Raw genomic sequence first — 17551 nt, 5'->3', positions numbered from 1 at the left:
CAAGAAACACAGCGTTGTTTCTTTGAGGTCTTTATTGTAAGACTGCCAACATAAGAATACACAATAAAACACAATATGCACTTTTATAGTGTGCCCAAGAAGGTACATAAAACCACACCCATTCTGCTGAGTGTGAGCATGGTCCTAGTGCCCGCCACAATGTATTTGTTTACTTACTTATGGTCTATTTATTTACTGTTCTGTTTGTAACAGAACATGATAACCCTTAGATAACTTCTGCTTCTTCCTACTCCTTTTCAGACATGCTGTAATGAAACTGGAAATATGTGATGCATTACAATGTATCGTATGCATGTTCGAAATAAACTGAAACTATAGTATTTATTACTTTAATTAGCCATTATTATACCTAAATGCTTGGTTTGGCCAATATGTAGAATATAATGCTTTAGTGCAGGGGTGTCCAAAGTGTGGCCCAGGGGGCCATTTGCAGCAGTCTGCCGCCCCCAGTGAAAAAAGTTTGAACACCCTTGCTTAGGTTTGGGTACTGAATTTGGTACTTTTATGGGCACCAGCCAAATTCCGTCAGTTTTGATTGCTTGATTAAAACTTTTATTAGTAGATTGCACAGTACAGTACATATTCCGTACAATTGACCACTAAATGATAATACCCGAATAAGTTTTTCAACCTGTTTAAGTCGGGGTCCACGATAATCAATTCATGGTACTACTGTGAATCGATTGACGGAAAATCAAACTGTGGCATATTTCGATACATTTGTTGCACCCACTCCACGTCTGGTTGCAAACTCGGTCGGCTCGAACACTTGGCGGGAAAACAATCAGTCAAGCAGCACTCAGAGCGGACTCAGTCGGAATGCGTATACAGTATTTTTGCCTCATTCTTGTGAAAATTCTGGAACTGAAGCATTAAAGGCCTACTGAAATCCACTACTACCGACCACGCAGTCTGATAGTTTATATATCAATGATGAAATCTTAACATTGCAACACATGCCAATACGGCCGGGTTAACTTATGAAGTGCAATTTTAAATTTCCCGGCAAACTTCCGGTTGAAAACGTTTCGATATGATGACGTTTGCGCGTGACGTCAACGTGGAAGCGGAAGTATTCGGAGCCCATTGAATCCAATACAAAAAGCTCTGTTTTCATGTCAAAATCCCACAGTATTCTGGACATCTGTGTTGGTGAATCTTTTGCAATTTGTTTAATGAACAATGGAGACTGCAAAGAAGAAAGTTGTAGATGGGATCGGTGTATTAGCGGCTGGCTGTAGCAACACAACCAGGAGGACTAACTTGGATAGCAGACGCGCTAGCGGACGCTAGCCGACGCTAGCCGCCGACCGCACAGATGATCAGGTGAAGTCCTTCGTCCTTCCGTCGATCGCTGGAACGCAGGTGAGCACGGGTGTTGATGAGCAGATGAGGGCTGGCTGGCGTAGGTGGAGCGGTAATGTTTTTATCATAGCTCTGTGAGGTCCCGTTGCTAAGTTAGCTTCAATGGCGTCGTTAGCAACAGCATTGTTAATCTTCGCCAAGCTGGAAAGCATTAACCGTGTAGTTACATGTCAAGAGTTTGGTAGTATTGTTGTTCTTCTGGCTATCCTTCCAGTCAGGGACTTATTTGTTTTGTTTCTATATGCAGTAAAGCCCGATGCTATCACGTTAGCTCAGTAGCTAAAGTGCGTCACCGATGTATTGTAGTGGAGATAAAAGTCACTGTGAATGTCCATTTCGCGTTCTCGACTCTCATTTTCAAGAGGATATAGTATCCGAGGTGGTTTAAAATACAAATCCGTGATCCACAATAGAAAAAGGAGAGAGTTTGGAATCCAATGAGCCAGCTTGTACCTAAGTTACGGTCAGAGCGAAAAAAGATACGTTCTGCACTGCACGCTAGTCCTTCACTTTCACGTTCCTCATCTACAAATCTTTCATCCTCGCTCAAATTAATGGGGTAATCGTCGCTTTCTCGGTCCGAATCTCTCTCGCTGCTGGTGTAAACAATAGGGAAATATGAGCAGTCCTTCCCCCGGTGTCGTCGCGCTACTTCCGGTAGGGGCAAGGCTTTTTTTTATCAGAGACCAAAAGTTGCGAACTTTATCGTCGATGTTCTCTACTAAATCCTTTCAGAAAAAATATGGCAGTATCACGAAATGATCAAGTATGACACATAGAATGGATCTGCTATCCCTGTTTAAATAAAAAAAAATCATTTCAGTAGGCCTTTAAGGAGTGGGATTAGCTACACTGTGCTCAAACAACCACCAGATGGCATCTGTGAGCAGATAATACTGTATATTCACTTTCGGATTCATCAAATCGGTAGTTTATTCTTTACTCAGGATGAGGCAAGCATACAACCTTATCTACTGTAATGTTGCAATTTTCCATGCCAACAAAGCAAATATACCTGATAGAAAAAAAAGTTTCAAAATGCGCTAGCTCGATGTTAATCTTCTTCTACTGATTAGCATTAGCAATTTTACATGGCAATTTTAACACCTCCAAATTTGCTAATGAAAACTACAACTGAAATGCATGTTACTATGAAACAGCTGGTGTGTAAATTTACAATATTTACAGTATAAACACTTTTTAGGGCTCAACAAAAGACTAGATTCAGCTTAACGGCAATGCCTACTTCCCGACTAAGCGACACACCGAAGCCTATATGCACTACTACCGTCTAACGTCTTGGGACTGCTATTGCATGCCAACTCTATTATATTATACTTGCAAATGACACTTAGGAACAAGATATAACATCTGGACACACAGAAGTACCAAAAAGTACTGGTTATTACTGGTATCGATTCCCAGGTCCAATTGATTGTCTCTGTTCAAATGTAAAAGGTACAGATCCCTACGACTTTACCTCATAGTGGACGACTCAAAGAGGAGAAACAATACTTAACTGCTAAGTGAGTCATTCTACCATGCTGTTAAATTGGCTTTCCCCGTTCAGAGAATAACTTATTGCCGTATTTCAAATCCTGTGTCTCATTTCCATGCGCGTGGCTGCCGTATCACGGCTTACGCTCGCCTCCTTCCCCCGGACGCCGTTTCCAAGATTCATTTAGGAGGATTTGAGACGAGCTCAGATCACATTTCCTGCCACTGCTGAAATAGATCCGTTTAAGATGAGGATTTCCTGGCAGGACAATATTACAACTCTCGGGAGTCGGTCTATTCTACAGTTAACAATGACACTTTTCACACCCGGCAGATTAATCCTCCGTGTGGGTGTTTGATGCGCAGAGAATTGGAGATAACCCCGAGCACCATCAGGGCTACTTCCAGACAGCAGAAAGCGTTGTCTGATGTCTTTTCCGATGTGCGCTGGCAGGCAGGCAGCAGCAGCACATGTGGACGGTGGATTCGCCCATACCAACGCTAATCCCCCAATCTATGAGGCGACCTTTTACTCGCTCGTTTGAAAATTGGAATCACAGGCTGCCAACTGTCAGAAGTTGACTGGTGACATCAGTGCATGAACTTTCGAACTCACTTGGTTCTTGAACAGGGTTTGTGAATCAAAGTTTGTACAATTAGGGGTTCATAAATCGAGGATCCGCTATATACAAGATATGTTTGCTATATTTGTGACTAAAAAAAAACACATTTGTAATTTGCGCTGAAACTCTTAAACGTCGGACATATTAGCCAATCATTTCATCGAAAAAGCGCAATGACTACATGGAAAATCGAGTATACTATAGAATTCTTTATTTTGTCATTGTAAAAGTATACAACAACTTTTTGTTGGGTGACTGTCAAGAGCCGCAGAAGATAAAATAGACAATAAAAAACACAAAGATTAAAAACAACGAAAAACCGACACAGCTTTTTAAAAGATAAAAACTGTAAGGTAAAATAAAATGTCTAATTTTAAGTTTTTGTGGTATTTTATTTACCACAAGTAAAGCATCAATACAGTATTATTTTTTTCTTATTTTGGTTGAAATCCTGTGGGTTTTTTTTAAAAGTTTACAAGGAACACTTACAGTCGTGGTCAAAAGTTTACATACACTTGTAAAGAACATAATGTCTTGACTTTCCAATAATTTCTACAACTCTTATTTTTTTGTGATAGAGTGATTGGAGCATACTTGGTTCTTTTATTAATTTATTATGGGTCTACTGAAAATGTGACCAAATCTGCTGGGTCAAAAGTATACATATAGCAATTTTAATATTTGGTTACATGTCCCTTGGCAAGTTTCACTGCAATAAGGTGCTTTTGGTAGCCATCCACAAGCTTCTGGTTGAATTTTGACCACTCCTCTTTACAAAATTGGTGCAGTTCAGCTAAATTTGTTGGTTTTCTGACATGGACTTGTTTCTTCAGCATTGTCCACTTGTTCTCAATGGGGTTTAAGTCAGGACCTTAGGAAGACCATTCTAAAACCTTAATTCTAGCCTGATTTGAACAATTTCCCTTGTGGATCATTAAAGTTTGTCTAAGTCTAGCCATTTCTTTACCACTTTTGACGTGTGTTTGGGGTCATTGTCCTGTTTGGAACACCCAACTGTGCCCAAGAGCCAACCTCCGGGCTGAAGATTTTAGGTTGTCTTGAAGAATTTGGAGGTAATCCTCCTTTTTCATTGTCCCATTTACTCTCTGTAAAGCACCAGTTCCATTGGCAGCAAAACAGGCCCTGAGCTTAATACTACCACCACCATGCTTGACGGTAGGCTTGGTGTTCCTTGGATTAAAGGCCTCACCTTTTCTCCTCCAAACATATTGCTGGGTATTGTGGCCAAATTGTCCAGGCTTATGTAGGCAGCTTCTTCATTACAGGCAGGTGTGCCGATTGCCGGTAATTGATTGCAGCTGGCGGAAGCTGCAGCGCGTCCCTGGATGTGCGCCGTGGCCGTGTCCCGAGGTGCTTGCAGTGCGCAAGGATGAGGGCGCATTCCAATGCGCCCAGGCCGTGACACCTTAAGCTGCTTTGAAATGGCTCAAAGTGACTTTCCTGACTTGTTCCAGTCAATGATTCGTTTTTTTCAGATCTATGCAGAGTTCTTTTGACTTTCCAATTATCGCGTTTGTAACCGGGTCTAATGACTGCATCACATGAGCCCTATTTAAATGGGCTCAAAAAAGTCAAAAGGTGTCGTCCATCATAATCACTCACGTGAAGTAAAGAGGCCATGCCACGAAGCTAATTTGATTTGATTGTAACTTTTCTACATCACCAAAATTGATACCGTATGTTGCTGTATGTATACGTTTGACCCAGCAGATTTGGCACATTTTCAGTAGACCCATAATAAATTCATAATAGAACCAAACTTCATGAATGTTTTTTGTGACCAACAAGTATGTGCTCCAATCACTCTATCACAAAAAAATAAGAGTTGTAGAAATTATTGGAGACTCAAGACAGCCATGATATAATGTTCTTTCCAAGTGTATGTAAACTTTTGGCCACAACTGTAAATCAGGGGTCTAACTGAGTAATGACTTTAGCATCACTTTTTAACCACATGACTAGTTGTCTACACTTCAGCTTAAGTTGCTCTTTGTGTTGCCCAATGTTTGTTGCATTGTAACTTTTGTGTTGCACCGTTATTGCAGTTAGTGTCCAGTACAGCTGTGAATCTTGGGGCAATAGTTCTTTTGACTGTACTGAATCACTAGAATCAGTTCCTTAAAAGGATTCGTTCAAAAAATTAGTTCACCGAACGCCCCCCCAAATAATAATACCGCCCCTCCCTGAATCACGTTCGCGAACGACAACACTACCGCCACTCCCTGAATCACGTTCGCGAACGACACAACACTAAGGGGGCGCCCCTTAGTACAGTACGTAGTACAGTACAGTGCAGACATTCGCGGGAGAAGCAGCAAATAGGGTGAACGCGGGCTCTGTACCGAGGATGTCGTTGTGGCTTGTACAGCCCTTTGAGACACTTGTGATTTAGGGCTATATAAATAAACATTGATTGATTGATTGATTGAACGCGAGTCCCCACGCACTGCGTAGGGACTCGCGTTAATCTAACAACAACAGTTGCAGTAGAAGGGATAATAATAATAATAATAATAATAATATGAATCAGAATTGATCCCCAAGGAGAAATGTATTTTTGTTACAATAACTGTGTAAATAATAACCTATGTATGTGTACATACATTAGTTATTATTTTTATTTTAAATCTTCTCAAAACAGCCTGCCCTACACTTTACCCCCCGCCAGTAGACTGCTAGTAGACTAGTAGTCTACTCTCATAACTTTATGTGTTGAGATAATGGGGACGTGTGTTTGTTTTCATGTGGTTTGTTTTCATGGGATCGGCAGTTCTTTTGACTGTACTGAATCACTAGAATCAGTGACTGACACAGCACCACACTGTGGCCGCAGTTCAGTACGTGAACCGAATCACTTCTGCAGTTGTTTTGACTGTACTGAATCACTAGAATCAGTGACTGACACAGCGCCACACTGTGGCCGCAGTTCAGTTCGTGAACCGAATCACTTCTGCAGCAGCAGTACAGTTTAATTGCAAATCAGCATTATTATAATGATGATGATAGCTACTAAACAACATCAACAACAACAGTTGCAGTAGAATGGATAATAATAATAACAATAATAATAATAATAATGTGAATCAGAATTGATCCCCAAGGAGAAATGTATTTTTGTTACAATAACTGTGTAAATAATAGCCTATGTATGTGTACATACATTAGTTATTATTTTTATTTTATATCTTCTCAAAACAGCCTGCCCTACACTTTACCCCCCGCTCCCGCAGAGCAGAGAGCGAGAGCGTTGTCGTTCACTGAGTGATTCATGTCGTTAATCCGCGGTGAACGAATCGTTCGCTCAGTCCCTCCCCCCGCCCTCTCATTGGCTGCGTCGTTCGCCGACGTCGAGGGTTCAGTGAGTCACAGAATGCGCCAGTTCCACTCATACCGGCATGGTCGCGGCGGAGCTCAACTGAACTGAGAAAGGAACGAATCAGTTCATGAAGTGATTCGGTTCAGTACGTTCACTCAAAAGATTCGTTCAAAAGAACGAATCGTTCGCGAACGACACAACACTAATTCTTGGCGGCAACGATTCAATTCAGAATTGATTCTTGATTTATCCCGGTTTTCGATTCAAAATCAATATATATTTTTTAATAACATTAGGTACCAATTCTATGATTAACTACATTCCCCCATATGACCAACAGCTCTGACAAATCTTTATATTACTTAAAAGAAAACTGGTATTGTTTATTACAATTCTAACCAAACATTTAATAAAGTCAAATACAAATAAGGCAACAAGAGAAGTATCCACACTTCTCTTGTGTAAATCTAAAGTAAATCTGTACAGCAGATATGGGCATCTACATCAACAATATGGGGCTGAACAAGGCAGATAAAAAAAAAAAAATGTAATCGTTACAAATAAGAATCTCAATTCATTCGAAAAATGATTTTTTGACATACTACATTTAGCTATTAGCTATTAGCCACCCATTTACACTAAACTATGAGTTAAGATACTGTAAGTAGAGGGCCACAAAATATGGATAAGCACAGGAGTAGGAAGAAGCAGAACATACTCAATTTAAGTTTCAGTGTTACAGGTTTTTCTAATAGGGAGTAAAAAGAATGGAGAATGTGTAATAATGAATAAATAACATATTCGCTTATGCAATAATTCAAGAAAAGGGAAAAAGAAGATAAAATTCAACACAATTAATCCCCCAAAAATTACATAAATACATATAAAACTAAATACATTTTAAATAAATACATTTTAAATAAATAAATACATTTAAGATAAATTAACAAATAAATAAATACAAGAGGAAAAAACTAACAAAACAATGTATAATACATAAACAAGTGCAGGATGTAAACCAAACAATAATGAAAAATGAATTAAAAATCAGCATAAATTATATAATTATTCTCCCTCCATAAACGCTGTAAACAACATATTCTTGTACTGGTTCTTAAACGGGTTCATATCAGTACTTTGTTGGATTTCCTAGCATAAGCCGTCCTGTAGTTTTACTCCGCATATTGATGTGTCAAAAATGTATTGTGCTGTTTTGATTTTACTTTTCAACTCTAAGTTACCAAATGTGTATATTTGAATAAAATGTATTTAAAATATACAAAACCCAAAACCAGTGAAGTTGGCACATTGTGTAAATCGTAAATAAAAACAGAATACAATGATTTGCAAGTCCTTTTCAACCTACATTCAATTGAATACACTGCAAAGACAAGATACTTAACGTTGGAACTGGTAAACTTTATTTTTTGCAAATATTAGCTCATTTGGAATTTGATGCCTGCAACATGTTTAAAAAAAGCTGGCACAAGTGGCAAAAAAGACTGAGAAAGTTGAAGATTGCTCATCAAACACTTATTTGGAACATCCCACAGGTGAACAGGCTAATTGGGAACAGGTGGGTGCAGCTTCCATGAAATGCTCAGTCATTCACAAACAAGGATGGGGCAAGGGTCACCACTTTGTGAACAAATGCATGAGCAAATTGTCGAACAGTTTAACAAACAACATTTCTCAACCAGCTATTGCAAGGAATTTAGGGATTTCACCATCTACGGTTCGTAATATCATCAAACGGTTCAGAGAATCTGGAGAAATCACTGCACGTAACATGGAATGCCCGTGACCTTGGATCCCTCAGGCGGTATTGCATCAAAAAGTGACATCAGTGTGCAAAGGATATCACCACATGGGCTCAGGAACACTTCAGAAAACCACTGTCATTAACTACAGTTGGTCGCTACATCTGTAAGTGCAAGTTAAAACTCTACTATGCAAAGCCAAAGCCATTTATCAACGACACCCAGAAACGCTGCCGGCTTCGCTGAGCCTGAGCTCACCTAAGATGGACTGATGCAAAGTGTAAAAGTGTTCTGTGGTCTGACGAGTCCACATTTCAAATTGTTTATGTAAACTGTGTACGTCGTGTCGTCCGGACCAAAGAGGAAAAGAACCATCCGGATTGTTATAGGCGAAAAGTTCAAAAACCAGCATCTGTGATGGTATGGGGGTGTATTAGTGCCCAAAGCATGGGTAACTTACACTTCTGTGAAGGCACCATTAATGCTGAAAGGTACATACAGGTTTTTAAGCAACATAGGTTGCCATCCAAGCAACGTTATCATGGACGCCCCTGCTTATTTCAGCAAGACAATGCCAAGCCACATGTTACAACAGCCTGGCTTCATAGGAAAAGAGAGCGGGTACTAGACTGGCCTGCCTGTAGTCCAGACCTGTCTCCCACTGAAAATATGTGGTGCAATAAGAAGCCTAAAATGGAGACCCCGGACTGTTGAACAACTTAATTTGCACATCAAGCAAGAATGGGAAATAATTCCACCTGAAAAGCTTAAAGAATTGTTCTGCTCAGTTCCCAAACGTTTACTGAGTGTTGTTAAAAGGAAAGGCCATGTAATATAGTGGTAAAAATGCCCCTGTGCCAACTATTTTGCAATGTGTTGCTGCCATTAAATTCTAAGTTAATGATTTTTTGCAAAGAAAAAAAAGAAGTTTCTCAGTTCGAACCTTAAGTATCTTGTCTTTTTGGCAAAAATTGAAAAGGATTTGCAAATCATTGTATTATGTTTTTATTTACGATTTACACAACGTGCCAACTTCACTGGTTTTCAGTTTTGGAAGAGTTTAATTATTAGCTTCATGTACTACAGCATTATTAAGGACTAATTGAGCACCGGCTCGCGCGGTGCCATACGCAATTGCAAAGATCTGCACATAAATAAAAGCGCCTTTGAGAAAATGAAGATGCTATCGGGCCTTCACAATGAGATTATCCCCGCGCTGAGCATATTATGCATAAATCCATTATGTGCTTAGAGCCAGGCAGGAAAGGAGCAAATTAACATTCACCAGAGTGTGCAGCTGCGTCGCAAAAGGTTAGAAAAAAAAATCAAGATAATCTCTGTCACGTCTTTGGAGGCTTTGTAGGAGAACCCCCCCTTGGATTTTACCTTTTGACATTTCCAACTTTTCTGAGAGGTAGAAACTCACTCCTCAAGAGTTAGTGGGAGTGAAAAGTGAAGAAAATGTGAAGTTGCTTCCTCGTCTTAACAAGCATCTAGAAGATGCTGTGTGTTCGTGGGAATTTTATGAGGTCAGAAGTGACTCGTATTGGACTTGGGCTTGCTTACAATTGCCAGTATTGTGAGTACAGTAGATTTGTGGGGTTTATGTTCTTCACGTAATTGATACGCTCATGTAGGTTGTCACGATACCAGAATTTTAGCAGACCATAATAACACCTATCAAATTAGTAGCCGTCGTAACTGTTGTGTGGAATCAAATAAGAAAGACAGACAGTGTGTGGCGAAAAACAGGAATAAGTAGCTCTCTGATTGGTGCCCGGCAGCAGGTGAGCGAGCCGAACACTAATCAGAGGCAGGGGAAACCAATCTGCACCCACGGCAACCAAAACACAAACCCAGGAGTGCTCAAAACAGGAACTGAGGGAGTAAGAGACTATCCAAAATTGACAAATATTATTATTAATATTTAGTCAATATGGTGGTTGTGTGACATCATCATGCGATTTTAAATAATATAGGCCAATAAAAAGGTTAAAACATATTTAAAGACAAATCTTTGTGACGTTTCACATCCCGAGAGCTAGCTTCTGTAGCTGAGGATCGGACCGCCAAGGGTCCTGCCTTCGACTGCCGCCCAGCTCACAGAGCACCCGACTTCTATGGCCCCTCCTATGGGTGGTGAGCTCATTGGCGAGGGGACCCATGTTGCCTCTTCGGCCCGGCCATCAGGCGCTCGCCATCGAGCTCCACTTCCAGGCATGGCTCCAGAGGGGGGACCCAATGACCCGCGTCCGGCCAAGGAAAACCTCGGTCTTCGATATTGTCTATTCATAGAAGTCTTTGAGCTGCTCTTTGTCCGGTCCCTGTATGTCATGGGAGACCTTACCAGGGGCATGGCAGCCCCGGACAACATAGCTCCTAGGATTATTGGGACACGCAAACTCCTCTACCACGATAAGGTAGCAGCTCAGGGAGGAGATATCAATCAATCAATCAAAGTTTATTTATATAGCCCCTAATCACAAGTGTCTCAAAGGGCTGCACAAGCCACAACGACATCCTTGATAGTGTAAGAATTTCTGTCATTCGGATGAGCTCAGAGTTAAGCCGTTGCTCCTCCGCATCGAGAGAAGCCAGATGAGGTTGCTCGGGCATCTGGTCAGAATGAGGTGTTTCGGGCGCGTCCGACCGGTAGGAGACCTCAGGGAAGACCCAGGACATGGTGGAGAGACTATGTCTCCCAGCTGTACAGTTCAATAATGTGTGCTGTTTGTACTGGGAAGTCGGAATTTCCATGTTCCTAGACTGAAATGTCAACAGTCTCCAATGTTGGACTTCCTACTCGGAAAGTTGGAGGTCCTCACCAGCCCTAGTTGGCTATCAAAAATGGCTGGCGCAATCCCTCATGCCTTCTGCTGCAAACTCGGCTGACACCTCCGATGGAAGCGCGCCAGGACACGCCCCTGCTCGCTCTGCAGTGCAGCCACGCGCCGGCAAAGCTACAGGCAATCAGTAATCTGCGCACCAGGGACTAATGAGGGCAGGCAGCATAAAGACCAGCGGACCTGAAGGTCCCGTGCCGGAAAGTAGTTCACTCCTCGTAGTAAGCATCCCGTCTCTGGCTTCCCTCCTGCGTACTTGCTCTCTCTCTGTGACTTCCCAGTTCCTGTGTCTTATGTCCTTTGTGTTCCCCGCAGTACATTTCCTGTTCCCCGTGATCGAGCTGTGTGCCTCGACTCCTCACTGGATTTTCGACTGGCTCCCTCGATCCTCGACCACTGCTTGGACACGGACCTTGTTGCTCCTCTCCAGCCCCCGACCGCTTGCTTGCCCACGGACTGCCTTCTTGGCTTGCCCCTCTGGTCTGACGAAAGATCATCCAACACGCACTTACAACAAACCCTGGTAACATTAACATCGTTCATTCTACACATCGTTTTGCACCAAACACATAGAGTAGCATACACCTGCCACATACTATTGAACCGATTCTTGCTTTGGTGTCGTTTCCTTCCCCCGCCGTACATAACAGGCTGTTGTGTAAACAATAATAGAAGCTTCTGTAATATCAGGCATTGGCACTTCTGACTATTTTTTGTGGCAATAAGTCAGCCAAATACAATTTATTGTTGGATATTTACATATAGTACTGTTACTGTAGTGGACATTATTTTTTAACATGTTTTCTGCATGCTTTTTTAACAGTCATTAGAACCGAAGTACACCAGATTTCCCTTGAAAGCTCGTTTGGTGCACACCCGGTTTGGAATGATCGCTTTCGCATTTGACAAAATGACTGATTTATTAATTGATAATTAATAAATGAAACACAGGAAGTTGTGTTGCAGTCAGGTTTTAATGAAGATCTCCAGACGGCATTCAGCCAAATTGCTGTAAGTCAGCACTTGGGCATAATGCAGCGGGGGAAAAACTGTCAAGGTGTGCCATTGCTCCAGCACATACTGTACCTGACTCCAAGGCTTTAAAGTGACACATAGAAAGAACTCCACGGGATGCATGAAGCTTCCCTTGCTGGAGTTCACCTTGGCGTTGTGGAGCTGAGGCTGTCGACTGTCAGAACAATGCAAACAAGCCGCTTGACGGCTGCTCGGAGGTAGCTGCCGTCAATAGGATGATCTTTACACTCAAGGTCTACAGCCTTGCTCGTGGGCCACTTCATTAGGCACACCATACAGGTAGCAACACTGTATATGAATACAACAATACGAGACAACGTGACAATATGGTAACTTTTGTAACGAAAAAATTTTTACAGTCAAGTCAATAATGCAACATTTTCAATTACAATGTATTGATTAAAAAAAACATTATTATCCAAAAATAACCTCTGTCTAGGTCATTTCAAATAAAATGGCATTGATTTAAAAAAAAAAAAAAGGAACAGGAAGAAGCACAAGCTTAAGTTCTCCTGCTCCATGGAGCAGATTCACTCAGTACACGAAAGCTAAGCTTTCAATAAAACTCTTTGACTTTTTGTACTATGTTTTGAACTTTTTAAGTGGCCCTATGATGATTTTAATCTAATGAGCCGTGGGCCAAACCCAGCATTTTAAACGTACAGCAGCACCAGGAGTGAAGCGCACCAACCAACATACAGAGATCGTCACATTCCATAGATAGAAACTGGTTAGCCTTGCGGACATGCCATAAATCAGTGGTCCCCAACCACCGGTCTGTGGACCGATTGGTACCGGGCCGCACAAGAAATAAAAAAAAAATAAAAAAAATAAATATATATATATATATATATATATATATATATATATATATATATATATTTATTAAATCAACATAAAAAACACAATATATACATTATATATTAATATAGATCAATACAGTCTGCAGGGATACAGTCCGTAAGCACACATGATTGTATTTCTTTATGACACATTTTTTTTATTTTTTTTTTAAAAACATACCCCCTCCGCCCCCCGGTCCGTGGGAAAAATTTTCAAGCGTCGACCGGTCCGCAGCTACAAAAAGGTTAGGGACCACTGCCATAAATCAACATGTGAGTTGCCCCCCCTCAACCTTGTGGAGGGGGGGGGGGGGGGGTGGGGGGGGGGCACAGGTCCGGTGGCCATGGTTGAAGTGCTGGCTGTCCGGAGTCGGGACCCGGGGTGGACCGCTCGCCTGTGCATCGGTTGGGGACATCTCTGCGCTGCTGACCCGTCTCCGCTCGGGATGGTCTCCTGCTGGTCCCACTATGGACTGGACTCTCACTATTATGTTAGATCCACTATGGACTGGACTTTCACAATATTATGCTAGACCCACTTGAAATCCATTGCACCGGTGTCCCCTAGAGGGGGGGGGGGGGGGGGCACCACCCACCCACCCACCCACCCACCCACATCTGCGGTCCTCTCCAAGGTTTCTCATTGTCATCCCACTGGGTTGAGTTTTTCCTTGCCCTGATGTGGGATCTGAACCGATGATGTCGTTGTGGCTTGTGCAGCCCTTTGAGACACTTGTGATTTAGGGCTATATAAATAAACATTGTTTGATAAACATTGAGTTTGGAAGAAGTTAGTATAAAAATGTATTGAATTTGGGAAACCACCATTGGACGGGCCAAAGGAAATCTCTTGGTGGGCCAAATTTAGGCACCCCTGTTGTAAATAGTATATAGATTCACCGGTCATATCATTAGGGCCCAATGCCCACTTTCTAAACCATACAGAGCTGGCTGCATTTAAATAAACCTGTTTTTAGCAGCATTTATGTCACAACATGTCACACGTTGGCATTATTTTCTGCATAACACCATGAGATGTAAATAATATTTAATCCAACCCTATTTAGTGTTTCCTCAAACCAAGTAGTAATGTCACAATGGTGTCTTTTTCCGTCATTTGTGGGTCGAGCCAAACCCAGCGCCCCTTACTTACCACGCACTCACTAGAGTTGGGATTTACAGTACGGCTCTTTTTAAAGGGAGCCGGTCCTTCAAACAGCCGTTCAAAAGACTGTCTCTGTATAGATAGATTTTTTTTAACTGTTTTTTTTAATTTTTACTATTATTAAGGAAACAATGACTAGTATCAGTTATAAGATAAGATTTAGATCAGAATGACTGATTTCCACAAATATTACTCTACAGGGGCAGCACTGTGAAACAGGGGTTAGTGCATTTGCCTCACAATACAAAGGTCCTGAGTTAAATCCCGGGCTCGGGATCTTTCTGTGTGGAGTTTGCATGTTCTCCCCGTGACTGCGTGGGTTCCCTCCGGGTACTCCGGCTTCCTCCCACCTCCAAAGACATGCACCTGGGGATAGGTTGATTAGCAACCTGCTCAGCGGCCTAGTGGTTAGAGTGTCCGCCCTGAGACTGGGAGGTTGTGAGTTCAAACCCCGGCCGAGTCGTACCAAAGAATATAAAAATGGGACCCATTACCTCCCTGCTTGTCACTCAGCATCAAGGGTTGGAATTGGGGGTTAAATCACCAAAATGATTCCTGGGCGTGGCCACTGCTGCTGCTCACTGCTCACCTCACCTCCCAGGGGGTGATCAAAGGGATGGGTCAAATGCAGAGGACAAATTTCACCACACCTAGTTTAACTTTAACTTAACTTTAACACTAAATTGGCCCTAGTGTGTGAATGTGAGTGTGAATGTTGTCTGTCTATCTGTGTTGGCCAATTGGCGATGAGGTGGCGACTTGTCCCGGGTGTACGCTGCCTTCCGCCCGAATGCAGCTGAGATAGGCTCCAGCCCCCGCGGTAGGAAATGGATGGATGGATTACTCTACAGGTGGGAATTCTTCTGATATATTGGCTATAATTGTATTTGTTGTTGTGTTTTCATTGTAAATATTCCATAAGGCATGCCATATTTCCCTGATTTGGCAGTGACATAACTCGTTTGAATTTTCCCCCACCTAAAAAAAAATGTGTTAACAATATAGAAAAAAAATAAAACACGAATAATGAGGAAGAATAAAATGCAATTATGGATATAAAAATGATAAATAAAACTACAATAAGAATTAGGACATAATAAAAATGTAAAAACTAAATATACAACCATACCTAAAGTACTACCCTTTAGAACACAGGTGTTAAACTCAAGGCAGATCTGGCCCGCCACATCATTTAAGAACCTTGAAATATGCGCCAACCGTCAATAAAGTTGTTATGATCCGTTGCCCGCATCATAGTCTGTTTACGTTTTATGTCTCTTGTTGGCTTAGTTCTGTTTCAGCACCCCTGTTTTGTGTCTCCTTGGTTGCCATGGTTATTTATTGTTTTCACCTGCCTCTGATTAGTGTTCGGGACGCTAACCTGTTCCCGAGCACTAATCAGAGAGCTATTTAGTGTGGTCGTGCCAGTCACCTGAGGGTTCCTGGTTCGATCCCCACCTTCTATCAACCACGCCACGTCCGTTGTGTCCTCGAGCAAGACACTTCACCCTTGCTCCTGATGGGTCGTGGTTAGGGGCCTTGCATGGCAGCTCCCGCCATTAGTGTGTGAATGGGTGAATGTGGAAATAGTGTCGAAGCACTTTGAGTACGTTGGAGGTAGAAAAGCGCTATACAAGTATAACCCATTTACCATTGTGAGCGACCCTGTTAGCGTACCACGCTTCTTTTTTCCCCCCTGTCTTTTTGTTTGATTTATATACATAAATCTTTCTCCCTGCTCCCTTTCATTCCGCCGCTTTCTGGGAAGACGACCTTCGGCATCAACATGCCACGACCAAGTCACAGAAGTACTTTATCTTTTCTGACAAAATATATTCGTTCTTTCCATTTTTTACAGAAAAAAAGGTGCATGTATTGCATGCAGCTGCATATATTTTGAACTTTAATATTATCTAATATTGCAACACATTTTGTTAATAATAATGAGAAATATCTGCCTGACTTATGATTTTAAAGCAAGTTATCCTTTAAATTGTACACTGTAAAAATTACAATAGACTTCATGGTAAAAAAAAACACAAAAAACTGGCAGTGCAGTGCCAGAAATAAAAAAACAACTGTAGTTTGTTTTCCTAGGTCCGTGTACCTTCCGTTCAGTCTTTTTCAAATTCTTAAATGCGAATCAAAAAACACATTTCGGACCATTTTTTTCTATTTTCATTTCTGAAACAAAAGTTATTTAATGACACTTTTTTTAAACCAACAATAGGACACTTGCTGAACAAATATGTTACCGTTATGCTAAACGCAAAGGAAAAGCTAAAATACTGCTTCCGGTTCTATTTGTCGTCACAGATGACCACGCATTTTTGCATTTTGAATGAAATTTTTTTTCGATTTTCGTGTTTATCTGGAAAAATTAAAATCCATAAGAGGAAAACGGCACAAAATACAATCTTATGTAAATATTTTAATGAAAATCAACCGCTTTTTTGTTTGTTTTAAAATCTGCCATGTATAATAAAAATCGAAAAACGGCCCTAATTTTATTTTTGGATTTGCGTTTCAGAATTGGAAATAGAATGAACGGAAGGCACACAGACTTTTCTATCCATCCATCTATCTTCTTCCGCTTATCCAAAGTTGGGTCGCGGGTGCAGCAGCCTAAGCAGAGAAGCCCAGACTTCCCTCTCCCCAGCTACTTTGTCCAGTTCTTCCCAGTGGTTCCCGAGGCGTTCCCAGGCCAGCTTGGAGACATAGTCTCTCCACCGTGTCCTGGGTCTTCCCCGTGGTCACCTAGCAGTCGGACGTGCCCTAAACACCTCCCCAGGAAGGCGTTCGGGGGGCATTGTGACCAGATGCCCAAACCACCTCATCTGGCTCCTCTTAATGTGGAGGACCAGGAGCTTTACTCTGAGCTCCTCCCCAATGACAGAGCTTCTCACATGCTGTAAAAACAATGTACATTTTAAAGTAAGTTTTTTAACTGAAAAATCCAAAGATTATATTTTATAGTGTATGTAAAACATATTTAATAAACAAATGCATGGGCAATTGTATAATATTATAATGAGGTGACGCGCTATTCAGGGGGTCAGCAAC

General features: G+C 41.6%; 1 long non-coding RNA gene across 4 annotated transcripts in view; it reads left to right on the top strand.

Annotated features, from left to right (window-relative positions):
• LOC133629870 (uncharacterized) overlaps window positions 1–17286 on the top strand; it is a 66612-nt gene extending 49326 nt beyond the window's left edge. For 3 of the 4 annotated variants that reach the window (XR_009821145.1, XR_009821144.1, XR_009821147.1), the window contains one exon: window positions 11762–12925. This is a non-coding gene — a long non-coding RNA (uncharacterized LOC133629870). Of the gene's footprint in view, window positions 1–11761; window positions 12926–17018 lie in introns of those variants that run through there. The other variant, XR_009821146.1, reaches the window with a different exon arrangement.
• The last annotated feature ends 265 nt before the right edge of the window (window positions 17287–17551 follow it).

The sequence above is a fragment of the Entelurus aequoreus genome, linkage group LG15 (assembly GCF_033978785.1).
Source record: "Entelurus aequoreus isolate RoL-2023_Sb linkage group LG15, RoL_Eaeq_v1.1, whole genome shotgun sequence".
Taxonomy (NCBI): Eukaryota; Metazoa; Chordata; class Actinopteri; order Syngnathiformes; family Syngnathidae; genus Entelurus; species Entelurus aequoreus.
Note: the sequence above shows the minus strand (reverse complement) of the source record. Positions and strands in the feature narration are given on the sequence as shown.